General features: G+C 39.2%; 1 long non-coding RNA gene and 2 pseudogenes across 1 annotated transcript in view; 1 reads left to right on the top strand and 2 right to left on the bottom strand.

The window, feature by feature from the left end:
• LOC143649447 (uncharacterized) overlaps window positions 1-27,288 on the top strand; it is a 31,936-nt gene extending 4,648 nt beyond the window's left edge. Inside the window, exons 2-3 of the long non-coding RNA XR_013159004.1 lie at window positions 2,236-2,412; window positions 26,972-27,288. This is a non-coding gene — a long non-coding RNA (uncharacterized LOC143649447). The remainder of the gene's footprint in view (window positions 1-2,235; window positions 2,413-26,971) is intronic.
• On the bottom strand, window positions 9,455-12,587 carry LOC143649446 (zinc finger protein 354B-like; annotated as a pseudogene).
• On the bottom strand, window positions 15,822-17,699 carry LOC143650919 (polyadenylate-binding protein 4 pseudogene; annotated as a pseudogene).
• Window positions 27,289-27,642: the final 354 nt, after the last annotated feature.

The following is a 27,642-nucleotide window of genomic DNA, read 5'->3' as shown; positions in this document are numbered from 1 at the left end:
ATAGACCTACTATAGAGCCACCTTCACTTCTATCTATTCCGTTACATTGGAATTCAATCTCAGATGGGCTAACTGTTCGCCCATCTCTAGTTTCTATGTATCTCTAAGTTCCCTATATTCTGTATTATAAGCCTCTGCTGTTACCTTTTCCATGGTTATAGAAGTTCTTATATTTAGGTGTTTGATCCACTTTGAGTTAATTTTTGTATAGGATGTAAGATAGGGATCCTCTTTCATTATTTTCACTATTGATACATAGTTCTTCCATACCCATTTATTGAAAAGACAATTTTGTCCCAATTCAGAAGATTTGGGGGCCTTGTCATAATCAGTTGACCATAGATTTGGTGATCTGTCTGTACTCTAGATTGAATGCTTCTGTCTTTGTGCCAGTACCTTGATGTTTTAACCACTGTGACTTTGTAATAGATTTTGAAGTCAGGGAGTGTCAATCCTCCCACTTTGTTCTCTCTTTTTAGGATACTTTTAGCTATTTGGGGTCTTTTCCCTTCTAGATGAATTTGGTAACTAGCTTTTCCAAGTTTTCAAAATAGGTTGTTGGAATTTTGATTGGTACTCTGTTGAATCTGTAGATCAATTTGGGGAGAATTGACATCTTAACTATATTTAGCCTTCCTATCTTTGAGCAGGTAATGTCTTTCCACCTATTTACATCCCCTTTGATTTCCTTTAGCAATGTTACATAGTTTTCTGTGTAGAAGTCCTTTACATCTCTAGTTAAGTTCATACCTAAGTATTTGATTCTTTTAGTTGCTATTTTGAATGGAATTTTTTCCTTAACTGACTCCTCAGCTAGGTCATTGCTTGTGTATAAAAACATTACTGATTTTTGCACATTAATTTTGTATCCTGTCACATTGCTGAATTTGTTTATTAGCTCAAGTAACTTTGCTGTAGATTTCTCAAGATCTTCCAAGTATAGTATCATGTCATCTGCAAATAATGAAAGTTTTACTTTTTCCTTTCCAATTTGGGTGCCTTTTATTTCTTTATCCTGCCTGATTGTTCTAGCTAGAACTTCTAGCACAATGTTGAATAATAGTGGTGGCAGTGGGTATGCTTGTCTCATACCTAATCTTAGGGGGAAAGCTTTCAATCTCTCTCCATTGAATATGATGCTGGCTATTGGTTTTTCATATATTCCCTTTATCATATTGAGGTAGTTACCTTTGGTTCCTATCTTTTGGAGTGTTTATATCAGAAAAGGGTGTTGTATTTTGTTGAATGCTTTTTCAGCATCAATTGAGATGATCATATGATTTTTTTCCCTTTTGATTCATTAATGTGCTGTATTACATTAATTGATTTTATTGTGTTGAACCATCCTTGTATTCCTGGTATAAACCCCACTTAGTTGTGGTGTATAATTCTTTTAATGTTTTGTTGGATTCAGTTTGCTAATATTTTGTTGAGAATTTTTGCATCTATGTTCTTTAGGGAGATTGGCCAGTATTATTCCTTTCTTATGGCAACTTTACCGGGTTTTGGTATTAAAATGATATTAGCTTTATAAATGAGTTAGGTAGAGTTCCTTTTTCCTCATATTTTGGGAAAAGTTTGAGCAGAATTCATGTTAGTTCTTTCTTTTTGGAATATTTTATAAAATTCCCCTGATTGAATCTCTTCTCTTTACTATCACTTTATTTTTAATGTTACAAACTAAGATTAATACCCTTTTGTAAAATATGAATGATTAGAAAGTCTAAACATTATTCAAAATATAATCTTTAGGGTGTAATTTTCCCATCATCTTACAATTCTTCCATACTAACATATATCTATTTTCAGTTCCCAATTCCCTTGGAACATTTAAGAAAACATTGATGTCAAAGGCAGCTCTTACTCACAACTTTAGTAAATTGAGATCCCTCACAAAGTGTAGGGATTGTGAGAGCATTGTAGTATTCCATGGACTGAATGTGAAGAGGTAAGACCCTTGTGGAATTGTTTTAGCCCCTCTGTGTTTTTGCTTTATATTCTTTTGTTTTTAATCAGTTTTACTGATTAGGATCTTTGGGAGATATGTTTTAATTGTACCACAGTGAATCCTCTATAATTTTATATTTAGTTTTGCTGTTAACAAATGTATTCAAAACACCACAAATAATACCTTTCTAACTCATTTTTGGTATATTACCACTTTACCTATAGTTTGCCCAGTTGTAAATGGTTTTTAGATGAATTAACTAGTTTTTAACTATCATTTTCTTGCAGTGTCTCGTGGTATGTCATTGGAATTGTTTGGGAAATCTAGTCATCATATACTGCCAGGGAAAATCCACTTATTTGAAGCAGAATTCACACAAGTTGCAAAGAAGGAACTAGATGGCATCTTTTTTTATATTCAAAATTTGTACCTCCAAGATTGAAAATAGAGCCTTGAGGCTACAGGTACATTTTAATTCTTAAAATTAAAACTTAAAAAACGCAAATGCTTGTAGTGATATGTTAATAGAAAGGGGCACTTTAAAGAAAAAAGTGCCCTTGATTTTTTCTCTCTCTCTCTCTTTTCTTTTAATGAAAACCATACACAAAGTTTGACAAGTTATGGAAAAGCAAATTTCAGAGGTTAAAAGTTGGTTTACAGTTTGTTAGTAATCTTTTATTTGGTCCTTTGCTCTAAAAATGCATATATATCTAAGATCAACTTTTATTTGCTATTAAATGTTAATGTAATAAATATGCTACTAGCTTACAGTTGTTTTTTCTCTAGTGAGAATCCACCTGTACCCAGATTTTATCAGGATCATACATGGCATCTAATATATAATGCAAAGAAATGCAGTGAGAAATGTTCCTCCTTGTATTTTACAGATGGCCAAAGTCAATGTTTTATTTTTTTTATTTTTTTATTTTGGTAATTAACTTTTTTTTATTAATTAAAGAAAAAAGAAATTAACACAACATTTAGAAATCATTCCATTCTACATATGCAATCAGTAATTCTTAACATCATCACAGAGATGTATGATCATCATTTCTAAGTACATTTGCATCGATTTAGGAAAAGAACTAGCAAAACAACAGAAAAAGATATAGAATGTTAATATAGAGAAAAAAATAAAAATAATAATAATAGTAAAAAAAAAGAAAAAAGAAAAAAAAGACAAATAAACAGACAGACAAAAAAAAAAACCTATAGCTCAGATGCAGCTTCATTCAGTGTTTTAACATGATTACTTTACAATTAGGTATTATTGTGCTGTCCATTTTTGAGTTTTTGTATCTAGTCCTGTTGCACAGTCTGTATCCCTTCCGCTCCAATTACCCATTATCTTACCCTGTTTCTAACTCCTGCTGGACTCTGTTACCAATGACATATTCCAAGTTTATTCTCGAATGTCGGTTCACATCAGTGGGACCATACAGTATTTGTCCTTTAGTTTTTGGCTAGACTCACTCAGCATAATGTTCTCTAGGTCCATCCATGTTATTACATGCTTCATAAGTTTATTCTGTCTTAAAGCTGCATAATATTCCATCGTATGTATATACCACAGGTTGTTTAGCCACTCGTCTGTTGATGGACATTTTGGCTGTTTCCATCTCTTTGCAATTGTAAATAACGCTGCTATAAACATTGGTGTGCAAATGTCCGTTTGTGTCTTTGCCCTTAAGTCCTTTGAGTAGATACCTAGCAATGGTATTACTGGGTCGTATGGCAATTCTATATTCAGCTTTTTGAGGAACCACCAAACTGCCTTCCACAGTGGTTGCACCATTTGACATTCCCACCAACAGTGGATAAGTGTGCCTCTTTCTCCACATCCTCTCCAGCACTTGTCATTTTCTGTTTTGTTGATAATGGCCATTCTGGTGGGTGTGAGATGATATCTCATTGTGGTTTTGATTTGCATTTCTCTAATGGCCAGGGACATTGAGCATCTCTTCATGTGCCTTTTGGCCATTTGTATTTCCTCTTCAGAGAGGTGTCTGTTCAAGTCTCTTTCCCATTTTGTAATTGGGTTGGCTGTCTTTTTGTTGTTGAGTTGAACAATCTCTTTATAAATTCTGGATACTAGACCTTTATCTGATATGTCGTTTCCAAATATTGTCTCCCATTGTGTAGGCTGTCTTTCTACTTTCTTGATGAAGTTCTTTGATGCACAAAAGTGTTTAATTTTGAGGAGCTCCCATTTATTTCTTTCTTTCTTCAGTGCTCTTGCTTTAGGTTTAAGGTCCATAAAACCGCCTCCAATTGTAAGTTTCATAAGATATCTCCCAACATTTTCCTCTAACTATTTCATGGTCTTAGACCTAATGTTTAGATCTTTGATCCATTTTGAGTTAACTTTTGTATAGGGTGTGAGATACGGGTCTTCTTTCATTCTTTTGCATATGGATATCCAGTTCTCTAGGCACCATTTATTGAAGAGACTGTTCTGTCCCAGGTGAGTTGGCTTGACTGCCTTATCAAAGATCAAATGTCCATAGATGAGAGGGTCTATATCTGAGCACTCTATTCGATTCCATTGGTCGATATATCTATCTTTATGCCAATACCATGCTGTTTTGACCACTGTGGCTTCATAATATGCCTTAAAGTCAGGCAGCGTGAGACCTCCAGTTTTGTTTTTTTTCCTCAAGATGTTTTTGGCAATTCGGGGCACGCTGCCCTTCCAGATAAATTTGCTTATTGGTTTTTCTATTTCTGAAAAATAAGTTGTTGGGATTTTGATTGGTATTGAATTGAATCTGTAAATCAATTTAGGTAGGATTGACATCTTAACTATATTTAGTCTTCCAATCCATGAACACGGTATGCCCTTCCATCTATTTAGGTCTTCTGTGATTTCTTTTAACAGTTTTTTTGTAGTTTTCTTTATATGGTTTTTTTGTCTCTTTAGTTAAATTTATTCCTAGGTATTTTATTCTTTTAGTTGCGATTGTAAATGGGATTCGTTTCTTGATTTCCCCCTCAGCTTGTTCATTACTAGTGTATAGAAATGCTACAGATTTTTGAATGTTGATCTTGTAACCTGCTACTTTGCTGTACTCATTTATTAGCTCTAGTAGTTTTGTTGTGGATTTTTCCGGGTTTTCGACGTATAGTATCATATCGTCTGCAAACAGTGATAGTTTTACTTCTTCCTTTCCAATTTTGATGCCTTGTATTTCTTTTTCTTGTCTAATTGCTCTGGCTAGAACCTCCAACACAATGTTGAATAATAGTGGTGATAGTGGACATCCTTGTCTTGTTCCTGATCTTAGGGGGAAAGTTTTCAATTTTTCCCCATTGAGGATGATATTAGCTGTGGGTTTTTCATATATTCCCTCTATCATTTTAAGGAAGTTCCCTTGTATTCCTATCCTTTGAAGTGTTTTCAACAGGAAAGGATGTTGAATCTTGTCAAATGCCTTCTCTGCATCAATTGAGATGATCATGTGATTTTTCTGCTTTGATTTGTTGATGTGGTGTATTACATTAATTGATTTTCTTATGTTGAACCATCCTTGCATACCTGGGATGAATCCTACTTGGTCATGATGTATAATTCTTTTAATGTGTTGTTGGATACGATTTGCTAGAATTTTATTGAGGATTTTTGCATCTATATTCATTAGAGAGATTGGTCTGTAGTTTTCTTTTTTTGTAATATCTTTGCCAGGTTTTGGTATGAGGGTGATGTTGGCTTCATAGAATGAATTAGGTAACTTTCCCTCCACTTCGGTTATTTGAAGAGTTTGAGGAGAGTTGGTACTAATTCTTTCTGGAATGTTTGATAGAATTCACATGTGAAGCCATCTGGTCCTGGACTTTTCTTTTTAGGAAGCTTTTGAATGACTGATTCAATTTCTTTACTTGTGATTGGTTTGTTGAGGTCATCTATTTCTTCCTGAGCCAAAGTTGGTTGTTCATGTCTTTCCAGGAACCCGTCCATTTCATCTAAATTGTTGTATTTATTAGCATAAAGTTGTTCATAGTATCCTGTTATTACCTCCTTTATTTCTGTGAGGTCAGTAGTTATGTCTCCTCTTCCATTTCTGATCTTATTTATTTGCATCCTCTCTCTTCTTCTTTTTGTCAATCTTTCTAAGGGCCCATCAATCTTATTGTTTTTCTCATAGAACCAACTCTGGTCTTATTGATTTTCTCTATTGTTTTCATGTTTTCAATTTCAGTTATTTCTGCTCTAATCTTTGTTATTTCTTTCCTTTTGCTTGCTTTGGGATTAGTTTGCTGTTCTTTCTCCAGTTCTTCCAAGTGGACAGTTAATTCCTGAATTTTTGCCTTTTCTTCTTTTCTGATATAGGCATTTAGGGCAATAAATTTCCCTCTTAGCACTGCCTTTGCTGCGTCCCATAAGTTTTGATGTGTTGTGTTTTCGTTTTCATTCGCCTCGAGGTATTTACTAATTTCTCTTGCAATTTCTTCTTTGACCCACTCGTTGTTTAAGAGTGTGTTGTTGAGCCTCCATGTATTTGTGAATTTTCTGGCACTCCGCCTATTATTGATTTCCAACTTCATTCCTTTATGATCCGAGAAAGTGTTGTGTATGATTTCAGTCTTTTTAATATTGTTGAGACTTGCTTTGTGACCCAGCATATGGTCTATCTTTGAGAATGATCCATGAGCATTTGAAAAAAAGGTGTATCCTGCTGTTGTGGGATGTAATGTCCTATAAATGTCTGTTAAGTCTAGCTCATTTATAGTAATATTCAGATTTTCTATTTCTTTATTGATCCTCTGTCTAGATGTTCTGTCCATTGATGAGAGTGGTGAATTGAAGTCTCCAACTATTATGGTATATGTGTCTATTTCCCTTTTCAGTGTTTGCAGTGTATTCCTCATGTATTTAGGGGCATTCCAGTTCGGTGCGTAAATACTTATTATTGTTATGTCTTCTTGTTTAATTGTTCCTTTTATTAGTAGATAGTGTCCTTCTTTGTCTCTTTTAACTGTTTTACATTTGAAGTCTAATTTTTTGGATATTAGTATAGCCACTCCTGCTCTTTTCTGGTTGTTATTTGCATGAAATATCTTTTCCCAACCTTTCACTTTCAACCTATGTTTATCTTTGGGTCTAAGATGTGTTTCCTGTAGACAGCATATAGAAGGATCCTGTTTTTAAATCCATTCTGCCAGTTTATGTCTTTTGATTGGGGAATTCAGTCTTTTAACATTTAGTGTTATTACTGTTTGGATAATATTTTCCTCTACCATTTTGCCTTTTGTATTATGTACATCATATCTGATTTTCCATCTTTCTACACTCTTCTCCATACCTCTCTCTTCTGTCTTTTCGTATCTGACTCTAGTGCTCCCTTTAGTATTTCTTGCAGAGCTGGTCTCTTGGTCACAAATTCTCTCGGTGACTTTTTGTCTGAGAATGTTTTAATTTCTCCCTCATTTTTGAAGGACAATTTTGCTGGATATAGAAGTCTTGGTTGGCAGTTTTTCTCTTTTAGTAATTTAAATATATCATCCCACTGTCTTCTAGCTTCCATAGTTTCTGCTGAGAAATCTACACATAGTCTTATTGGGCTTCCCTTGTATGTGATGGATTGCTTTTCTCTTGCTGCTTTCAAGATCCTCTCTTTCTCTTTGACCTCTGACATTCTAACTAGTAAGTGTCTTGGAGAACGCCTATTTGGGTCTCTTCTCTTTGGGGTGCGCTGCACTTCTTGGATCTGTACTTTTAGGTCTTTCATAAGAGTTGGGAAATTTTCAGTGATAATTTCTTCCATTAGTTTTTCTCCTCCTTTTTCCTTCTCTTCTCCTTCTGGGACACCCACAACACGTATATTGTGCGCTTCATATTGTCATTCAGTTCCCTGATCCCCTGTTCAAAATTTTCCATTCTTTTCCCTATAGTTTCTGTTTCTTTTTGGAATTCAGATGTTCCATCCTCCAAATCACTAATTCTATCTTCTGTCTCTTTAAATCTATCATTGTAGGTATCCATTGTTTTTTCCATCTTTTCTACTTTGTCCTTCACCTCCATAAGTTCTGTGATTTGTTTTTTCAGTTTTTCTATTTCTTCTTTTTGTTCAGCCCATGTCTTCTTCATGTCCTCCCTCAATTTATCGATTTGGTTTTTGAAGAGGTTTTCCATTTCTGTTCGTATATTCAGCATTAGTTGTCTCAGCTCCTGTATCTCATTTGAACTATTGGTTTGTTCCTTTGACTGGGCCATATTTTCAATTTTCTGAGTGTGATCCGTTATCTTCTGCTGGTGTCTGGGCATTTAGTCAGATTTCCCTGGGTGTAAGACCCCACAGGTTGAAAGATTTTTCTGTGAAATCTCTGGGTTCTGTTTTTCTTATCCTGCCCAGTAGGTGGCGCTCGTGGCACTCGTTTGTCTGCAGATCCCACCAGTAGAAGGTGCTGTGGGTCCTTTAACTTTGGAAAACTCTCGCCGTGTGGGAGGTTCGCCAGCCGAAGCGGCTTGGAAGAGTGCCAATCCGAATCTCCCAGCTAGCTCGTGGATCCGAACGCGGGAAGGGTCGCAGGCCGCCGCAGCCTGGGAGAGCACCCGTCCAAATCTCCTAGTTGGCCCGGGATGCCAAACGTGGCGGGAGTGCGCCAGCTGTCGCGGCCCGGGGGAGTGCACCGTTCCCAGCCGGACCGGGAAGCCAAGTGTTTGGAAGGGATCCCGATCACCGTTCTCCACGGCCTGGGGATCTCCGATCCAATTCTCCCAGTTGGTCCGGGGGGCTGCGCGTCGGGGGGGCGCCAGCCGCCGCGGCTTGAGGGGACCGCCTGTCCAATTCTCCCAGCTGGCCCAGGAAGGAGGGAGATAGGGACTTCGGCCGCTTGCCGCCCTGTTCCGGGGAAGCCCACGCCCCTCGCCGATCTCACCGGAGCTGGTTCTCCCAGAGAGTCAGCCGTTCCAGAATGGGGTACGCTGTCTTCTTGATCTCTGTCGTGGCTCCGGGAGCTGTTCTGTATTGTTTCTACTCCCCTAGTAGCTGTTCTGGAGGAGGAACTAAGACCTGCGCATCTTACTAAGCCGCCATCTTCTCCGGAAGTCGGTAATTAATATTTTAAAACTTTAACTTGTTTGTGAGGCTAAAGCAAAAAATATTTATTTGGTACAAAATTTGCATTTTGACTACTGCACGTTCTAATATAACTTATATGGACAGGTTAACTGAACACCATAAGCACATGGAACCTTGAGTAGGGCATGAGAGTTTGTAAGTTTGTCCAGAGGGATGCCTTGATAAATTCCCTCAATGTTTTAATTGTGAATTCTCTATCTCAGGATATTTTAAAAAGTGACTGACAAGTATGAAAGTTTTCCTTTTATCACACAGTCAAGATTTATCCTAGGAATTTAATATGTGGTGAAGACTAAATTAGAATAGGTTGTATCATATTTAAATCATTTTGTACATATGTACATATGGACATAATGTACATTAATGTACATTAAATCATTTTGAAGCACATATTTTCTGATAAGCTTCAGTTTAAGACTTTCACATGCTAATCTACTTTCAAGTGGTCTTTTTTAATATGAATCTTATAATAATTAGTAAGGGATAATCTCTGGCTGAAGAGTTTCCTGCATGCATTACATTCATGGATGTTCTAGTTTACTAGTTGTCACAATGCAATATACCAGAAACGGAATGGCTTTTAAAAAGGGGGAATTTAATAGGTTGCTATTTATAGTTCTAAGGCTGAGAAATTGTCCCAATTAAACAAATCTATAGAAATGTCCAATCTAAGGCATCCAGGGAAAGATACCTTGGTTCAAGAAGGCTGAAGAAGTTCAGGGTTTCTCTCTCAAGTGGAAGGGCACATGGCAAACACAGTCACAGTTTCTCTCTCATCTGGAAAGGCATGTAGTGAACACGGTCAGGTTCATCTGTCATCTGGAAGGGCACATGGCGAGCATGGCATCATCTGCTAGCTTCTTCTCCTGGCTTTCTGTTTCATGAAGTACCCTGGGAGGCATTTTCTTTCTTCATCTCCAAAGGTCGCTGACTGGTGGACTCTGCTTCTCGTGGCTATGTCATTCTGCTCTACTCTCTCTGAATCTCTTTCATTCTCCAATATGTTTCCTCTTTTATAGGACTCCAGAAACTTATCAAGATCCACTGAAATGGGTGGAGACATGTCGTCACCTAATCCAGGTTAACAACCACTCTTGATTAAATCACACTTCCAGGAAGATGATCTGATTATAGTTTCAAACATACAGTATTGAATAGGGATTACTCTGCCTTTATAAAATGGGATTTTGATTGAAGTGTGGCTTTTCTAGGGTCCATACATCCTTTCAAACAAGCACAATAGGGTTTCTCTCCTGTGTGAATTCTTTGATGTGCAATAGGTGACAAGTTTTGTCTAAAAGTTTTTGTACATGTATTACATTTAAAGGGTTTCTCCCCTATATGAATTCTCTGATGTTGAATAAGTGCTGCACTTTGGCCAAAAGACATCCCACATTCCAGGCACTGATATAGTTTCTTTCCAGTATGAATTCTCTGCTGATTACTAAGGGATGGATTACACCTGAATGTTTTCCCACACTCATTGTATTTATAGGGTCTTTCTCCAGTATGCATTCTCTGATGTTGAATAAGAATGGAACTTTGTCTGAAGGCTTTTCCATGCACTTTACAGTTACATGGTTTCTCTCCAGTATGAATTCTTTCATGAATAATAAATGTTGAGTGGGAACTTAAGGCTTTACCACATTCATTACAATTATACTATTTCTCACCAGTATGAATTATTTGATGTCTTTAAGTCATGAAATAGAAGTGAAGCCTTTTCCACATTCATTACATCTATAGGGCTTTTCTCCAGTGTGAATTCTTTCATGTTGAATAAGAGTTGCACTCTGACTGAAGGCTCTCCCACATTCACTGAATTTAAAAGATTTCTCTCCAGTGTGAATTTTTTGATGATAACGAAGGAATGAGCTAAACTTAAAAGTGTTGCTACATTCATTACATAAATAGGACTTCTTTCCAAGATGAATTCTCTGACATCCAGGAAGGGATGACATCCTGGCTTCCTACCAGGTTTATATCTATAGGAATTTTCTTGAGCACAGATCTTTTGATGTATGAAAAGGCCTGACCTTCGATTGAAGGATTTGCCACATTCTTCACATTTATAGGATATCTCCACAGTATGAGTTCTTATGTGTTTACAGAGGTATGGCTCAAAGCTTTCCCACATTCTTTACATATGTAGGGTTTCTCTTCAGTATGGGTTCTTTTTTTTTTTCTAACTTTAATTTGCATTTATTTTACACTGAATTTATTCCTGAGCCATAAGTTTTTGTTTCTCCAGTTTCTTCTGTGCAACCTCCTCTTTTGGGTTAGGAACAATTTGTCCCTTTTCAGTAAGGATAAGTTCAATGTGTAAGGGGAACTCAGGTATGGGTTAATCCTACCATGAGCTCTGTAAGTCCTACAGCGTATCTTAGGGGCTTTGTTCACCTGGATGTGCTCAATGACCAGAGAATCTATATCTAAACCCTTAAGTTCAGCATTGTTCTCTGCATTTTCAAGCATGTGCAACAAAACTTCAGCACTCTTTTTGGGCCACTGACCCTGTATCCAGCCCCACTGTTTGGTCTGGGCACACCTACCAACACCACCACTGTAACGATGGAACAGAACACATTGCTGCTGTGAAGTGACGTCTTTTAGATATTTGGTGGCTTTTCAAATATGCATATCCTTGATGGCCTGAGCAGTTTCTCGGGTGTTCTTAAAGTGAACACGAAGATTTGAACTTCTTGATTTGCATGATTTTGTAGGATTTTCTGGGTCAAGTGAATATAGAACCATTTTTACTGATCACCTGGCCACTTACGGGGGTCTAGTACGAGTTCTTTGATGTTGAATAAGAGCTGAGCTTTGGCTGAAGGCTTTCAAATATTCTTTACATTTAAATAATTTCTCTGCAGTACGGTTTTTCTGATGTTTATGAAGGGATGAATTATGAATGAAGGCTTTCTCACATATATTACATTTATAGCATTTCTCTGTTGTGTTGATTTTTGTGTGGTTAAGTAAATTTGAATTCTTCTTGAAGCTATTTCTTAGTATTTCACATTTTAAGGGTGCTTTCTCTCTAGAAACCCTCTGTTGCCTATCACGGACTGATGTCAGGGTAAAGTTCTGGCCAAATTCAAAATTTTGATGGCTTCTTTCCATGGTAAGGATTTTCTAATGGGTGATTGAAATTATTTGGAAACCTTCATTTTTGTCCAGCTATTTTTAAATTTGTCTTCATATATACAAGGTTTTTCTGATTTGAAGTCTGCAGGTTCATCTGTTTTGAGTGTTTTCCTCATTAGTCCTTGAAATGATGTGTCTTGAGTTTGAGTTGATTTTATGGTTTGGGGATTGTTCTTCCATCCTCTGGGTCTTTCTTTCTGTACCTTCCAGGGCTCTTCTCTTTGCTGCAACAGGGAGGTCATTTTTGGTTTGGCAAATGGGAGTCCCACTGAGATCAGGTTCCTATAGTTCCTTAGCATCAAGTTTGACTGAGAAGGATCCAGTTTTGCTCACTCATCTCCGGTAAAGAGCACAGCCATATCCTTGAAGGTTATGGATACCTGAGACCCTGCTTCCCCCTGTTCAGTAGCCATGTTCTCTTTCTGTGTTCTTCCCTTGGGCAGAGTCTCGGGAAGACAAATCTTGGCCCCGGGCCTGTGGTCGTTCTGGGGAGGTTGGGACTCATCCCGGAGCTGACCCCTGGGCCGACCTCGGCCCCAGAACTGCTCACCCCGAAGGCAAATGCCCGGTGCCTGGAGCTGGACCAGGAGGGACAGGGGCCTTGATTTTGGAGAAGTACCTGGATTTATTTAGATTTACCTTATGTGGCCTTGACTAGGTGTTTTTCCTTAAAATACCAATAAAAATTAAATTAGACATATCAAATGCATTTCAATTTGCTAACTTCCCCCGCTTTACTCCAGGGAATTTACCGTGTATGCAGCAATAAAATAAAAACTGAAAAACTGTTGCTCAGATGTGGCCTCACTCTTTCTAAGCCCAACTCTGAAAGTGAAATCATTGCCCTCTCCCCTGCGTAGGCCATGACTCCCAGGGATGAATCCAGCCCCGGCACCATAGGATCAACAATTCCGTCCCAACCAAAAGAGGGAAAAGAAGTGTAACTAATAAAATATCAATGGCAGAGAGAGTTCAAATAGAGTCAGGAGGTTACTCTGGAGGTTGCTCTTGTGCAAGCTTCAGTTAGACATTGCAACCTATCGTAGCCTGCCAAACCCCAACTGGGACCATATCAGCCAATCCTAAAGAACACCTAGGGCAGCATATACGGTTCCACGAGGGTTCCATGTGCCGAGGTAACTTTCCAGAAACCTACAACCTACAGATGGGTTCCTGGAATAGATAAGTCCTGAAACTTAGAGGGCCCAGTCTCTCCAGAACATCAGATTGTTCCATCTCCCTACCCCATATTAGTGACAGATCCTTCCAACATGAAAAAGTTAGAATGGCCATAGCCCAAACACCCCTAAAGAGAGGGATAGAAAGATCAAAGGTGATGGTGGAGTTATACAAAGAAGATAGGATTTAACAAATGAATATGAATGTTGAATCATTAAATTGATCAATAACTGCTCTAAGATACTGGAGCATAAAATTGTGGAACTGTAACCCATGTCAAACTGTGAAATATGTTCTACAGCTTATTGTGGTGCGGTGCTTTCAAATTTATTGCTTTTTTGTATATATGTTATTTTTCACAAAAAAGAAAGAAAAAAGTCAATAGTGGTGATAAAAAATATCACAACTATAAGGAACTATCTGAGAGGATCTTAGAGTCGCCCATGACAAACTCTGGGATCTGTCTTGTAATTGCTTGTTGAAGTCTATTGCTTTTTTATCGCTTTGCTTTGTATATATGTTATACTATACAATAAAAAAAAGTTAAAAAAATAAATAAATGTACAGAGAGCTTTGGAAAAAAACACTTTTTTCTCATATGGATGTCAAGTTCTTTCAGCACCATTTATTGAAAAGACTACCTTTCCCTCCATTGAATTATTCTGTCACTTATGTTGAAAGTCAGTTAACCTTATATATTCAGAACCTATTTCTGAACTTCATTCTATTCCACTGATCTATATATCTCCCTTTATACCAATATCATACTGTCATGACTATTTTAGCCTTATAGTAAACCTTGAAGTTAGGCAGTTAAAGATTCCAACTTGGTTCTTTACATAATAGTTTTGTCTATTCTAGACCTTCTACAATTTCATATACATTTTAGACTCTTTGTCAGTTTCTACAAAAAAGCCTGCAAGGATTTTTTTGGGGGGGAAGGATTGCTTGAACCTGTAGTTCAATTTAGGGAAAATTGATATCTTACCATTGAGTCTTCCAGTCCATGATCATGGTATGCCTGTCCAATTATACAATTCTATAATTTCTTGCAGTAGTGTTCTTTAGTTTTCAGTTTATGATTTTGCACATATTTTGTTAAATTTATCCCTAAGAATTTCTCATGTTTTGATGCTATTATAAATGGTATTGATTTTTCATGTCATTTTCCTATTGTTGACTGCTGTGTGTAGAAGTAAAACTGAATATAGTGTATTGATCTTGTGTTATGTGGCCTTCCTATATTCATTTACTAGTTTGGGTAGCTTATTTACAGGTTTCTTAGGATTTTCTAGGTACACATGTGCCTTGTCTCCTAATAAAGTTTTACTCCTTTTTTCCAATCTGTTTGACTTTTTTTTGTCTTCTAACACCAGCTAAGACCTCCAATAACAGTATTGAATAGAAGTGATGATATTGGGCATCTTGCCTGTTCCTGATCTTAAAGGGGAAAAAAATGTATTTCAGCATTAACTGTGATGTTTGCAGTAGATTTTTTTATAGATGTCTTCTATCAGGTTGAAGGAATTCATTCTGATAAATGTTTGTAGATTGTTTCTAGATTGCTAACTGTTTTAATCATGAATAGACATGGAATTTGGTCAGAGGCTGTCTATTGCAATGATCACCTTTCTCTATTTTTATCTGAGTTGTTGAATTTATAGGCATAAAAGTGTTCATAGCATTTTGTCATTATTCTTTTAATATCTCTATGGTCTGTACTAATATCCCTTCTTTCTTTCATGATATTTGCAATTTGTGTTTTCTCTTTTCTCCTCTTCAACAGTCTAGATTTATCGATTTAATTGATCCTTTCAAATAACCAGCTTTGGGTTCCATTGATTCTTCTCTCTTGTCTGTTTTCTACTATTCTTATTATTTCCTTCCTTTTGCTTACTTTGGAATTAGATTTGCTGTTACACACTTTGGGATTATATTTTCTCTTTGTTTTCTAGCTTCTTAAAGTGGAACATAAAATGATTGATTTTAATGAACCCCTCTTCTTTTTTTAATAAAGTATCCAAAGCTGTGTATTTCTCTGTAAGCACTGCTTTAAGTTTGTAATCAACATATTTTGATATGTTCTGTTTTCATTTACATTCAGTTCAAAATATTTTCAAATGCCCTTTTTTATGGAGGTTTTTTCCCCCTTTATTGAGAAACTTAAGACTTGGGTGCATCAAATAAAAACCAACTTCTGGGGGTAAAAATCAAAACTTACACACACACACACTCACACACACACAAACGTTAATACTGACCAAGCCATAGCAGAACCCAGAGAATATATTCGTGTAATTGAAAAATTCTAAGTGCATCATAATTGATCTTTTGATACAAAATGACCTATTAAGTTTGCATTTTGTGGTTCTTGATGTTGAAGTCCATAGGGCAAGGTAGGAAGTCTTCAAACTTTGAGCTGAAATCCAATAAGGGGTTATTTGGCTTTTGAATCGGTTTTTCCTTGTCTAAGAGGCAGCTTCCTTCTTGGCACAATGAGCTTGTAGAACAATTTAATGTTCTTCATCCATCCTGGAGGAGGGACTCAGGAGACTCCAGCATGTGCAGCAGCTCTGAGTCATCGATCTCCAGCAGCATCCTTGCAATCTTTCCAGCCAGGTTTGAATGCATTGTTTGGATGAGTGGGAACAAAGGTTCTCCTAGCTTCTGCTCCTGTTCCTGGGTGGAGGTGGGGGTCCTGCAGCCAGCATGGAGGCGGTCAGGGGCTCCTGGCCCTGCACATGGACTGCAAGTTGTGGTGCCTGCAGAGGCTGTATTGCAGGATGACGGCCGTGGATGCTAGAGGCATATTTGTATGGTGCAACAGCCCAGGGAGCAGCAGCAGCAACTGCAGCACAAAGTGCCAAGTTCTGTAGAGCTGTGGGAACTCCTCCAGACTGGCAGCTCTGTCAGCCCTTGCTGGGCAACACCAGCCTCACCAAAGTCCATAGCCAGCGGTCCAGGCACACAGACCCCTTTGGAGCCTGTTGGCAAAGAGTTGGACAAGTCCCAGACTGGCGTATAGCACTTGGCATTCCTTGGAAGACTTGAGGTCTCCCACCTTGTTGCCAACATGTATTATGCCTCATCTGTGCTAACTGGTTATGTGTATAATATGGAGGTCTTCCCTGAGTGTGTGGAACTGCCAGCACAAAGTAGCCACCAGCTGCAGGCCGAACCTGATTTAAGATGGCATTGTTAGGGAGTGCTCGCATTCCTGCCATCCACTGCATATACTGATTGGTAAGGTGATTCTTTCTCCCTTCCTTTCTCAGGGCCAGGGCAACATGCAGTGGCTTGGAGCCCACAATGCGTCTATGCATTTCAGTGACTACTTTGGTTGCCTCTTCGGGAGACGAGAAGCAGACAAAGCCAAACCCTTTGCTTCTCCCATCTTCCAGCATCACCTTAGCACTGGTGATTGATCCAAAAGGAGAAAATTCTTTCCTTAACTTATCATCATCAATGGTGTCATCCAAGTTCTTAATGTAAAGATTCACCCCCAGATATCAACTGATTCTATCCTGTTTCTGCTGCTCAAATTCTCATTTTAACTCAGCCTGCCATTCAACTTTCTTCTGGGCACATCCTACAAATATGACTTCCCCACTGATTTCTTTTCCCTTCATCTCTTCCACATCCTCATGTTTTTCATAACTCACAAAGCCAAAGCCTTTGGATTTTCCATTGGGATCTCACGTCACCTTGACACTTAGGGTCTTACCAAACTGGCTGTATAGCTCTTTCAGGCTCTCATCATCCACCTCTTCCCCAAAGTTTCTGATATACACATTGGTGAATTCCTTGGCTTTGGCTCCAAGCTCAGTTGGGGCTCTTTGCTAGACTTCAATCTGCCCACAAACACTTTGGGTCACTGAGGAGCATGCTGTTCATCTTTTCAATGGCCTTGTCGGAAGCCTCTTGGGTCTGGAAGTGGACAAAGGCATAACCCTTAGTGCCTTGTCTCATCACACACCACCTGGCAGGACAGAATGTTTCCAAAAGCAGGAAAAGCATCATAAAGTGCCTTGTTATCTATGGTTTTGTCAAGGTTCTCCATGAAGACGTTTCCTACACCAGATTTTCTCAAAGAGGGATCCCTCTGAGACCACATGATTCGGATTGGCTGTCCCTTAATCACATCAAAGTTCATGGTGTCCAGGGCCGGCTCCGCGTAGTTGTCATAGGCATAACCCAGGGAGCGGTGATCATGTTGCGGTAAAGCCGCGTGGACAGAACAGGCCCCGCAGGAATGAACTTTTCATAAAGCATGGCCTCGGTGACGTCCGAGGTCGGTCACCCACGTGCAGAGAGGTCATGGGGTAGCTACTGGCTGCAGCGCTCATCTCCCCACCCCCCACCCCACCCCAAGCCCCGCCAGGAGGACTTCTGATACAGACCACCACAGGACAAAAGAGGCTCTTCTCTGAGCCTAGTCCGCACCGCAGCTCACAGGTGGCAAGTTAAGCTAACTGAAGCTGGAGTGGGCGCAGATACACTGGGGCTCGCTGGAGCGACTCTGCAAAACCTCGGACAAAGGCTCTCAATAACAACACGGCCCTCCTTGGGGGGGGGGCGTGGCATTTTCAGCTGTCCTGGTTTGAACCTACAAATTTCAAACAAGGTGACGACTGGACCCTCCTTCCGAGTTACACAAATTCTTCAAGAGGCAATCAAACGTTGCCCACAGTGGCCTTCGGGACACGCGTTTCTCTATAAGTAGAGACCTCCTGTTCTTGGCGGTTTAAAATTACCACAGCCCAGGGAAGAGGGAAACAAAATATTCGTCCTTGCGACCCCACAAGCTCCAGGCGGGTGCTGCGCACAGCCGCCTCCCACGCCGGGCTCCGGGAAGGGCAGTGCCGACACGTGGTGCGTGGTGGTCCCATGGGCCAGGGCAGCAGGACGCGCCGTGGAGCCGCTAGCACGGAGGCTGCCCGCGGCGCGTTCGGACATTCGGGCGGGTGAGGCTCACAGCCAAGACACGTGGAGGAGGCGGCGGGAGTGCAGAGGCCCAGGCGGCTCACCATCGGACAGACAGACAGAGACCGACGCGAGAGGGCGTGGGGCAGGCCGGAAGCGTGCAAAACTGACTCCCCACAGGTTGACCTAGAAGGATTCACTTTTTGTTTGTTTTTGATTTTAAAGTGTTTTCGTTTTTTCTTTCTTTTTCTCTTTTTTCTTCAGGCTACTCGGCCTGAATGCAGCGGAGGCTGCGGCAACCAGGGGCGGAGAGCCAAATGTCCATTTTTGTTTCATCTTTGACACATGGGTGATTTAAAAGTCGGGTTTATGCTCTTTGTCCGCCAGCCCGGTGCGCGGCGCCCACGCCCCGCCAGCCAGCCAGCCCACTCGCCCTCCTCTCCCTCTTCCCCGTTCTGCTCCGGCAGCGCTCCATCCGCCATCTTATCCTTCCCTTTCTCCTCCTGCTCCAGCGGCTCTCCAACCACCACCGTGCCCTCTTCCGCCTTCACCGGCTCCTCCGCCACCGGCCTCGACAGCCTTGCCACCCTCACCTTTCCTCCTCCAGAACAGTTACTGGGGGAGTGGAGACAATACAGAGCAGCTCCCGGAGCCACGACAGAGATCAAAGGGACGGCGTACCCCATCCTGGAATGGCTGACTCTCTGGGAGAACCAGCTCCGGTGAGATCGCTGAGGGGCGCGGGCTTTCCCAGGTGGGACGGCAAGCAGCCGGAGTCCCTCCCTTCCTCCTTCCCAGGCCAGCTTGCAGAATTGGGCAGGCAGTCCCCTTGGGCCGTGGCGGCTGGTGCCCCCACCACATGAGGCCCCCCGGACCAACTGAGAGAGTTGGGTCGGAAATCCCCAAACTGCGGAGAACGGTGACCAGGGGGTCCCTTCCAAACACGCAACTCCTCGGTCCGGCTGGGAACAGTGCACTCTCCCGGGCTGCGACAGCTGGCGCCCTCCCGCCACGCTTGGCGCCACGGGCCGACTAGGAAATTCAGTCGGGCGCTCTCCTGTGCTGCGGTGGCCAGCAACCCTCCCCGCGTTCGGACCCCTGGGCCGGCTGGCACTCTTCCAAGACGCTTTGGCTGCCGAACCTCCCCTACAGCGAGAGTTTTCCAAAGTTAAAGGACACACAGCAACTTTCACTGGTGGAACCCGTAGACAAACGTGTGCCATGAGCGCCACCTACTGGAAAGGATAAGAAAAACAGAACCCAGAGATTTCACAGAAAAATCTTTCAACCTGTGGGGTCCAACACCCAGGGAAATCTGACTAAATGCCCAGACGCCAGCAGAAGATAACGGATCATGCTCAGAAAATTGAAAATATGGCCCAGTCAAAGGAACAAACCAATAGTTCAAATGAGATACAGGAGCTGAGACAACTAATGCTGAATATACGAACAGAAATGGAAAACCTCTTCAAAAACCAAATCGATAAATTGAGGGAGGACATGAAGAAGACATGGACTGAACAAAAAGAAGAAATAGAAAAACTGAAAAAACAAATCACACAGCTTATGGAAGTGAAGGATAAAGTAGAAAAGATGGAAAAAACAATGGATACCTACAATGATAGATTTAAAGAGACAGAAGATAGAATTAGTGATTTGGAGGATGGAACATCTGAATTCCAAAAAGAAACAGAAACTATAGGGAAAAGAATGGAAAAATTTGAACAAGGTATCAGGGAACTCAAGGACAATATGAACCGCACAAATATACGTGTTGTGGGTGTCCCAGAAGGAGAAGAGAAGGGAAAAGGAAGAGAAAAACTAATGGAAGAAATTATCACTGAAAATTTCCCAACTCTTATGAAAGACCTAAAATTACAGATCCAAGAAGTGCAGCATACCCCAAAGAGATTAGACCCAAATAGGCATTCCCCAAGACACTTACTAGTTAGAATGTCAGAGGTCAAAGAGAAAGAGAGGATCTTGAAAGCAGCGAGAGAGAAGCAATCCATCACATACAAGGGAAACCCAATAAGACTATGTGTAGATTTCTCAGCAGAAACCATGGAAGCTAGAAGACAGTGGGATGATATATTTAAGTTACTAAAAGAGAAAAACTGCCAACCAAGACTTCTATATCCAGTAAAATTGTCCTTCAAAAATGAGGGAGAAATTAAAACATTCTCAGACAAAAAGTCACTGAGAGAATTTGTGACCAAGAGACCAGCTCTGCAAGAAATACTAAAGGGAGCACTAGAGTCAGATATGAACAGACAGAAGAGAGAGGTATGGAGAAGAGTGTAGAAAGAAGGAAAGTCAGATATGACATATATAATACAAAAGGCAAAATGGTAGAGGAAAATATTATCCAAACAGTAATAACTCTAAATGTTAATGGACTGAATTCCCCAATCAAAAGACATAGACTGGCAGAATGGATTTAAAAACAGGATCCTTCTATGTGCTGTCTACAGGAAACACATCTTAGACCCAAAGATAAATATAGGTTGAAAGTGAAAGGTTGGGAAAAGATATTTCATGCAAATAACAACCAGAAAAGAGCAGGAGTGGCTATACTAATATCCAAAAAATTAGACTTCAAATGTAAAACAGTTAAAAGAGACAAAGAAGGACACTATCTACTAATAAAAGGAACAATTAAACAAGAAGACATAACAATCATAAATATTTATGCACCAAACCAGAATGCCCCAAAATACATGAGGAATACACTGCAAACACTGAAAAGGGAAATAGACACATATACCATAATAGTTGGAGACTTCAATTCACCACTCTCATCAATGGACAGAACATCTAGACAGAGGATCAATAAAGAAATAGAAAATCTGAATATTACTATAAATGAGCTAGACTTAACAGACATTTATAGGACATTACATCCCACAACAGCAGGATACACCTTTTTTTCAAATGCTCATGGATCATTCTCAAAGATAGACCATATGCTGGGTCACAAAGCAAGTCTCAACAATATTAAAAAGACTGAAATCATACACAACACTTTCTCGGATCATAAAGGAATGAAGTTGGAAATCAATAATAGGCGGAGTGCCAGAAAATTCACAAATACATGGAGGCTCAACAACACACTCTTAAACAACGAGTGGGTCAAAGAAGAAATTGCAAGAGAAATTAGTAAATACCTCGAGGCGAATGAAAATGAAAACACAACATATCAAAACTTATGGGATGCAGCAAAGGAGGTGCTAAGAGGGAAATTTATTGCCCTAAATGCCTATATCAGAAAAGAAGAAAAGGCAAAAATTCAGGAATTAACTGTCCACTTGGAAGAACTGGAGAAAGAACAGCAAACTAACCCCAAAGCAAGCAAAAGGAAAGAAATAACAAAGATTAGAGCAGAAATAAATGAAATTGAAAACATGAAAACAATAGAGAAAATCAATAAGAACAGAAGTTGGTTCCATGAGAAAATCAATAAGATTGATGGGCCCTTAGCAAGATTGACAAAAAGAAGAAGAGAGAGGATGCAAATAAATAAGATCAGAAATGGAAGAGGAGACATAACTACTGACCTCACAGAAATAAAGGAAATAATAACAGGATACAATGAACAACTTTACACTAATAAATACAACAATTTAGATGAAATGGACGGGTTCCTGGAAAGATATGAACAACCAACTTTGACTCAGGAAGAAATAGATGACCTCAACAAACCAATCACAAGTAAAGAAATTGAATCAGTCATTCAAAAGCTTTCTAAAAAGAAAAGTCCAGGACAATACGGCTTCACATGTGAATTCTATCAAACATTCCAGAAAGAATTTGTATCAACTCTCCTCAAACTCTTCAAAATATTCAAAGTGGAGGGAAAACTACCTAATTCATTCTATGAAGCCAACATCACCCTCATACCAAAACCTGGCAAAGATATTACAAAAAAAGAAAACTACAGGCCAATCTCTCTAATGAATATAGATGCAAAAATCCTCAATAAAATTCTAGCAAATCGTATCCAACAACACATTAAAAGAATTATACATCATGACCAAGTAGGATTCATCCCAGGTATGCAAGGATGGCTCAACATGAGAAAATCAATTAATGTAATACACCACATCAACAAATCAAAGCAGAAAAATCACATGATCATCTCAATTGATGCAGAGAAGGCATTTGACAAGATTCAACATCCTTTCCTGCTGAAAACACTTCAAAGGATAGGAATACAAGGGAACTTCCTTAAAATGATAGAGGGAATATATGAGAAACCCACAGCTAATATCATCCTCAATGGGGAAAAATTGAAAACTTTCCCCCTAAGATCAGGAACAAGACAAGGATGTCCACAATCACCACTATTATTCAACATTGTGTTGGAAGTTCTAGCCAAAACAATTAGACAAGAAAAAGAAATACAAGGCATCAAAATTGGAAAGGAAGAAGTAAAACTATCACTGTTTGCAGACAATAAGATACTATACGTCAAAAACCCGGAAAAATCCACAACAAAATTACTAGAGCTAATAAATGAGTACAGCAAAGTAGCAGATTATAAGATCAACATTCAAAAATCTGTAGCATTTCTATATACTAGTAATGAACAAGCTGAGGGGGAAATCAAGAAACGAATCCCATTTACAATCGCAACTAAAAGAATAAAATACCTAGGAATAAATTTAACTAAGGAGACAAAAAACCTATATAAAGAAAACTACAAAAAACTGCTAAAAGAAATTACAGAAGACCTAAATAGATGGAAGGGCATACCGTATTCATGGATTGGAAGACTAAATATAATTAAGATGTCAATCCTACCTAAACTGATCTACAGATTCAATGCAATACCAATCAAAATCCCAACAACTTATTTTTCAGAATTAGAAAAACCAATAAGCAAATTTATCTGGAAGGGCAGGGTGCCCCGAATTGCTAGAAACATCTTGAGGGAAAAAAACGAAGATGGAGGTATCGTGATGCCGGACTTTAAGGCATATCATGAAGCCACAGTGGTCAAAACAGCATGGTACTGGCATAAAGATAGATATATCGACCAATGGAATCGAATAGAGTGCTCAGATATAGACCCTCTCATCTATGGACATTTGATCTTTGATAAGGCAGTCAAGCCAACTCACCTGGGACAGAACAGTCTCTTCAATAAATGGTGCCTAGAGAATATGCAAAAGAATGAAAGAGGACCCGTATCTCACACCTTATACAAAAGTTAACTCAAAATGGATCAAAGATCTAAACATTACATCTAAAACCATAAAACAGTTAGAGGAAAATGTAGGGAGATATCTTATGAATCTTACAACTGGATGTGGTTTTATGGACCTTAAACCTAAAGCAAGAGCACTGAAGAAAGAAATAAATAAATGGGAGCTCCTCAAAATTAAACACTTTTGTGCATCAAAGAACTTCATCAAGAAAGTAGAAAGACAGCCTACACAATGGGAGACTATATTTGGAAATGACATATCAGATAAAGGTCTAGTATCCAGAATTTATAAAGAGATTGTTCAACTCAACAACAAAAAGACAGCCAACCCAATTACAAAATGGGAAAAAGACTTGAACAGACACCTACCAGAAGAGGAACTACGGATGGCCAAAAGGCACATGAAGAGATGCTCAATGTCCCTGGCCATTAGAGAAATGCAAATCAAAACCACAATGAGATATCATCTCACACCCACCAGAATGGCCATTATCAACGAAACAGAAAATGACAAGTGCTGGAGAGGATGCACAGAAAGAGGCACACTTATCCACTGTTGGTGGGAATGTCAAAGGGTGCAACCACTGTGGAAGGCAGTTTGGCGGTTCCTCAAAAAGCTGAATATAGAATTGCCATACGACCCAGTAATACCATTGCTAGGTATCTACTCAAAGGACTTAAGGGCAAAGACACAAACGGACATTTGCACACCAATGTTTATAGCAGCGTTATTTACAATTGCAAAGAGATGGAAACAGCCAAGATGTCCATCAACAGAAGAATGGCTAAACAACCTGTGGTATATATATACGATGGAATATTATGTAGCTTTAAGACAAGATAAACTTATGAAGCATGTAATAACATGGATGGACCTAGAGAATATTATGCTGAGTGAGTCTAGCCAAAAACTGAAGGACAAATACTCTATGGTCCCACTGATGTGAACGGACATTCGAGAATAAACTTGAAATATGTCATTGGTAACAGAGTCCAGCAGGAGTTAGAAACAGGGCAAGATAATGGGTAATTGGAACTGAAGGGATACAGACTGTGCAACAGGACTAGATACAAAAACTCAAAAATGGACAGCACAATAATACCTAATTGTAAAGTAATCATGTTAAAACACTGAATGAAGCGGCTCTGAGCTATAGGGTTTTTTTTGGGTTTTTTTGTATTTTTTTTACTATTATTACTACTTTTATTTCTTTTCTCTACATTAACATTATATATCTTTTTCTGTTGTGTTGCTAGTTCCTCTAAACTGATGCAAATGTACTAAGAAACGATGATCATGCATCTATGTGATGATGTTAAGAATTACTGATTGCATATGTAGAATGGTATGATTTCTAAATGTTGTGTTAATTTCTTTTTTTTTCCGTTAATAATAAAAAAAAAAAGTCGGGTTTATAATTTCCAAATATTTGGGGAATTTCCATATGTCTTTCTGTTATTGATTTCTAATTTAATTTTGTTTTGGCCGAAGAGCACGTACCCTGTATAATTTTACTCCTCTTAGATTTATTGGGACATGTTTTATGGTTTCACATATGGTCTGTCTTAGTGAGTATTCTATGTGCATTTGAAAAGAATGTGTGTCCTGCTGTTGTTGAGTGGAACTCTCTGTGTCAGTCAGATCACGTTGGTCGATGGTGTTCAGTGTGTCCTTAACTGATTTTCTATCATTTGTCCTGTCAATTACTGAGAGAGAATTGTTGAAATTTCAGCTATCATTGGGAATTTGTCAGTTTTTCCTTTTAGTTCTTTCAGTTTTTGCTTCAGATATTTTTAAGCTCCATTTTTAGGTGCACATACTTTTAGGATTTTTATATCTTTGTGATTAATTTACTCAGTTGCCATTATGAAATGTTCTTTTTTCCTTGGTAATTCATTTTTAATATAGATAACATTAATGGTGCTGTTTCAGATTCACTTTATAGGTCACATCTGCACCAATCATATATGTACATTTGTAAACTTGGATTGACCTTAAATCTTGTTAATTTAAATGGATATGCTAAACCATACAGCAGTTGTCAATAATAGTTACCTAGTAACAGGAATATAATGGACAAAATAATATCCCCACAGTAATTTTATTTCTTTAGCTCCAAGAGCCATTTATTTTATTCTGACTGTACAAGGAATTTATGGAACTCTCCAAAGAAATCGAACATGTAAATGAAGACCAAGAGACAAAACAAAAGGCCCTGAGGACAAAAAAATCACCAAGTGTGTGTATAGAAATAAACCATATTGTTTTAAAAATCAAGGACCTTCTAAGGCAACTGCCAACATCAAATTTTAACAGCATTCATTGCCTCATAGTACATCTTTAGTAGTAAGAACTTTGTATAAGGAATCCATTAGTGGTTCGCAAATCGATTTGTGTTTTGTTGTTTTTTTTAAGTGAATGTTTCATTTCCAGTTTGTGTTAAGGCAAGGGAGACATTGAATACGTGTTCATGAAGACAGAGTTTTCCCCCAGATGTCTCCTAGGCGCCAATCTCTGGCTGGGGAAACAAGGACAAAAACATCAGGTTTCTGCCATGTGTTGTGCTCATTGGCTGGAGAGACAGACCTACAGATAAGCACAGTGCAGCGTCATTCTTGTTCTAATGGAGCTATGCCCAACATGCAGAGGAACAGAGAGAGATTAGGGGTAGAAGGGCAGCAGAGGAAGGTTAAGGGAGGGGTAGTTCAGATGAGGTGGCCCTTGAGCTAGACTTGAAGAAGTGAGTAATGGTTTAGTGGACAAAGGATGTGCAGAAGATCCTTCCACACAGGATCCTACCCGCAGAGGGTAGCGAACACAAACAGGAAAGACCGATTTTGCATTTGGAAACTTTAAATACTTTGGTTTGCCTAGAGTATAGCATGCATTAGAAAGAAGTGAGCTAGCCTGGTCACAAAAGAACAAAGTCTATGTACGTGACTCCATAAAGAATTTTGAGCCAGGAATTGATGTACCGCTTTGCCTTTCAGATCTTTCTGGCATCAAGATGGAGAATGAGTGGAGGGGAGGCCTTTGCTACAATTCAGATCTCCTTGAATGCAGTCATGGAAATAAAAGCTGATGAGGGCCTGAAGGAAGGCCAGAGCAGTGGGGGTGAGACAAGGACAGGGAGATCTTTGAGAGAATCCACTAGGCTTGAAGACTACCTCTGGGTGATGAGAGAGAAATTTACAATAATCTGTAGGATTTAGGTATGAGGACCTGGGATGATGTACCATATACTGAGGAGGGAGTATTTTTTAGGGATATATATATATATATTTTTACCTAAATTGTGTTCTACTTGAAATTAGAAACCCAGTTTTGTGTATGGTCAGTATTTTAATCAAATAGATTAAATGCATCCTTTCCCCAGATTTCTGCAAGCCATTTTTCCTCCAATCTTTCCAGCCTATTTAGGGAATCTACAATCAAGAAAGTCTAATAGGCAGATCACATACAGCTTCATATGTTTTACTTTGCAGAGTAGTAGATCATGCCGAAGAAAACAAGATGAACTCCAAAAATTTGGGGGTGATATTTGGACCGAGCTTCCTCAGGTCAAGGCAAACCACAGCTCCTGTCAGCATCTGCTCCGGCGGAATATTCAAATCAAGCGTGATTGGTGGAATTCCTCATTACCCACTCACATGAGATCTTTGATGGGTCCCTACAGCCACGGGATGAGGTGGTGTGTAGTACAGCTGAGGTTGTACCTCAGCTTGATCAAGGCTGCCTTTCGAAGACTCTCTTATCACCAGGAGAGAAGACTTAGTCCATTAAGGGATTGTTTTTTAATTCAAAGGAAGTAAGTTTTGACCTTTAAGAAATTGTGCTGAAACTTTGTGAAGTTTACATTATAAGTTAAAAACTATTGTGCTGTTTCTTTTGGAGGTATGTTTTTGCTTCTACGAGTTCAATATTCTCTTTCATTAACAGGATATCCATATTGTTGATAGTGAAAGCAAAATTTTTGAACAAGCCCCATCATTTGAGGAATCAGAGCACAAAAAATACGTATTGGGAAAATGTGATGATTGTCTCATTGGTGAGCGGCCATGTAAAAAAACAAGTTTTCTGACTTAAAACTGCCGATAAAGCATGATTAAAATCCGAGAGGAATGAATTAAGGGACATCAGAGAAGGAGGTTTCATT

This window comes from Tamandua tetradactyla, chromosome 11 (assembly GCF_023851605.1).
Source record: "Tamandua tetradactyla isolate mTamTet1 chromosome 11, mTamTet1.pri, whole genome shotgun sequence".
In the NCBI taxonomy this organism is placed as follows: domain Eukaryota; kingdom Metazoa; phylum Chordata; class Mammalia; order Pilosa; family Myrmecophagidae; genus Tamandua; species Tamandua tetradactyla.
This window is presented reverse-complemented; position numbering and strand designations above follow the sequence as displayed.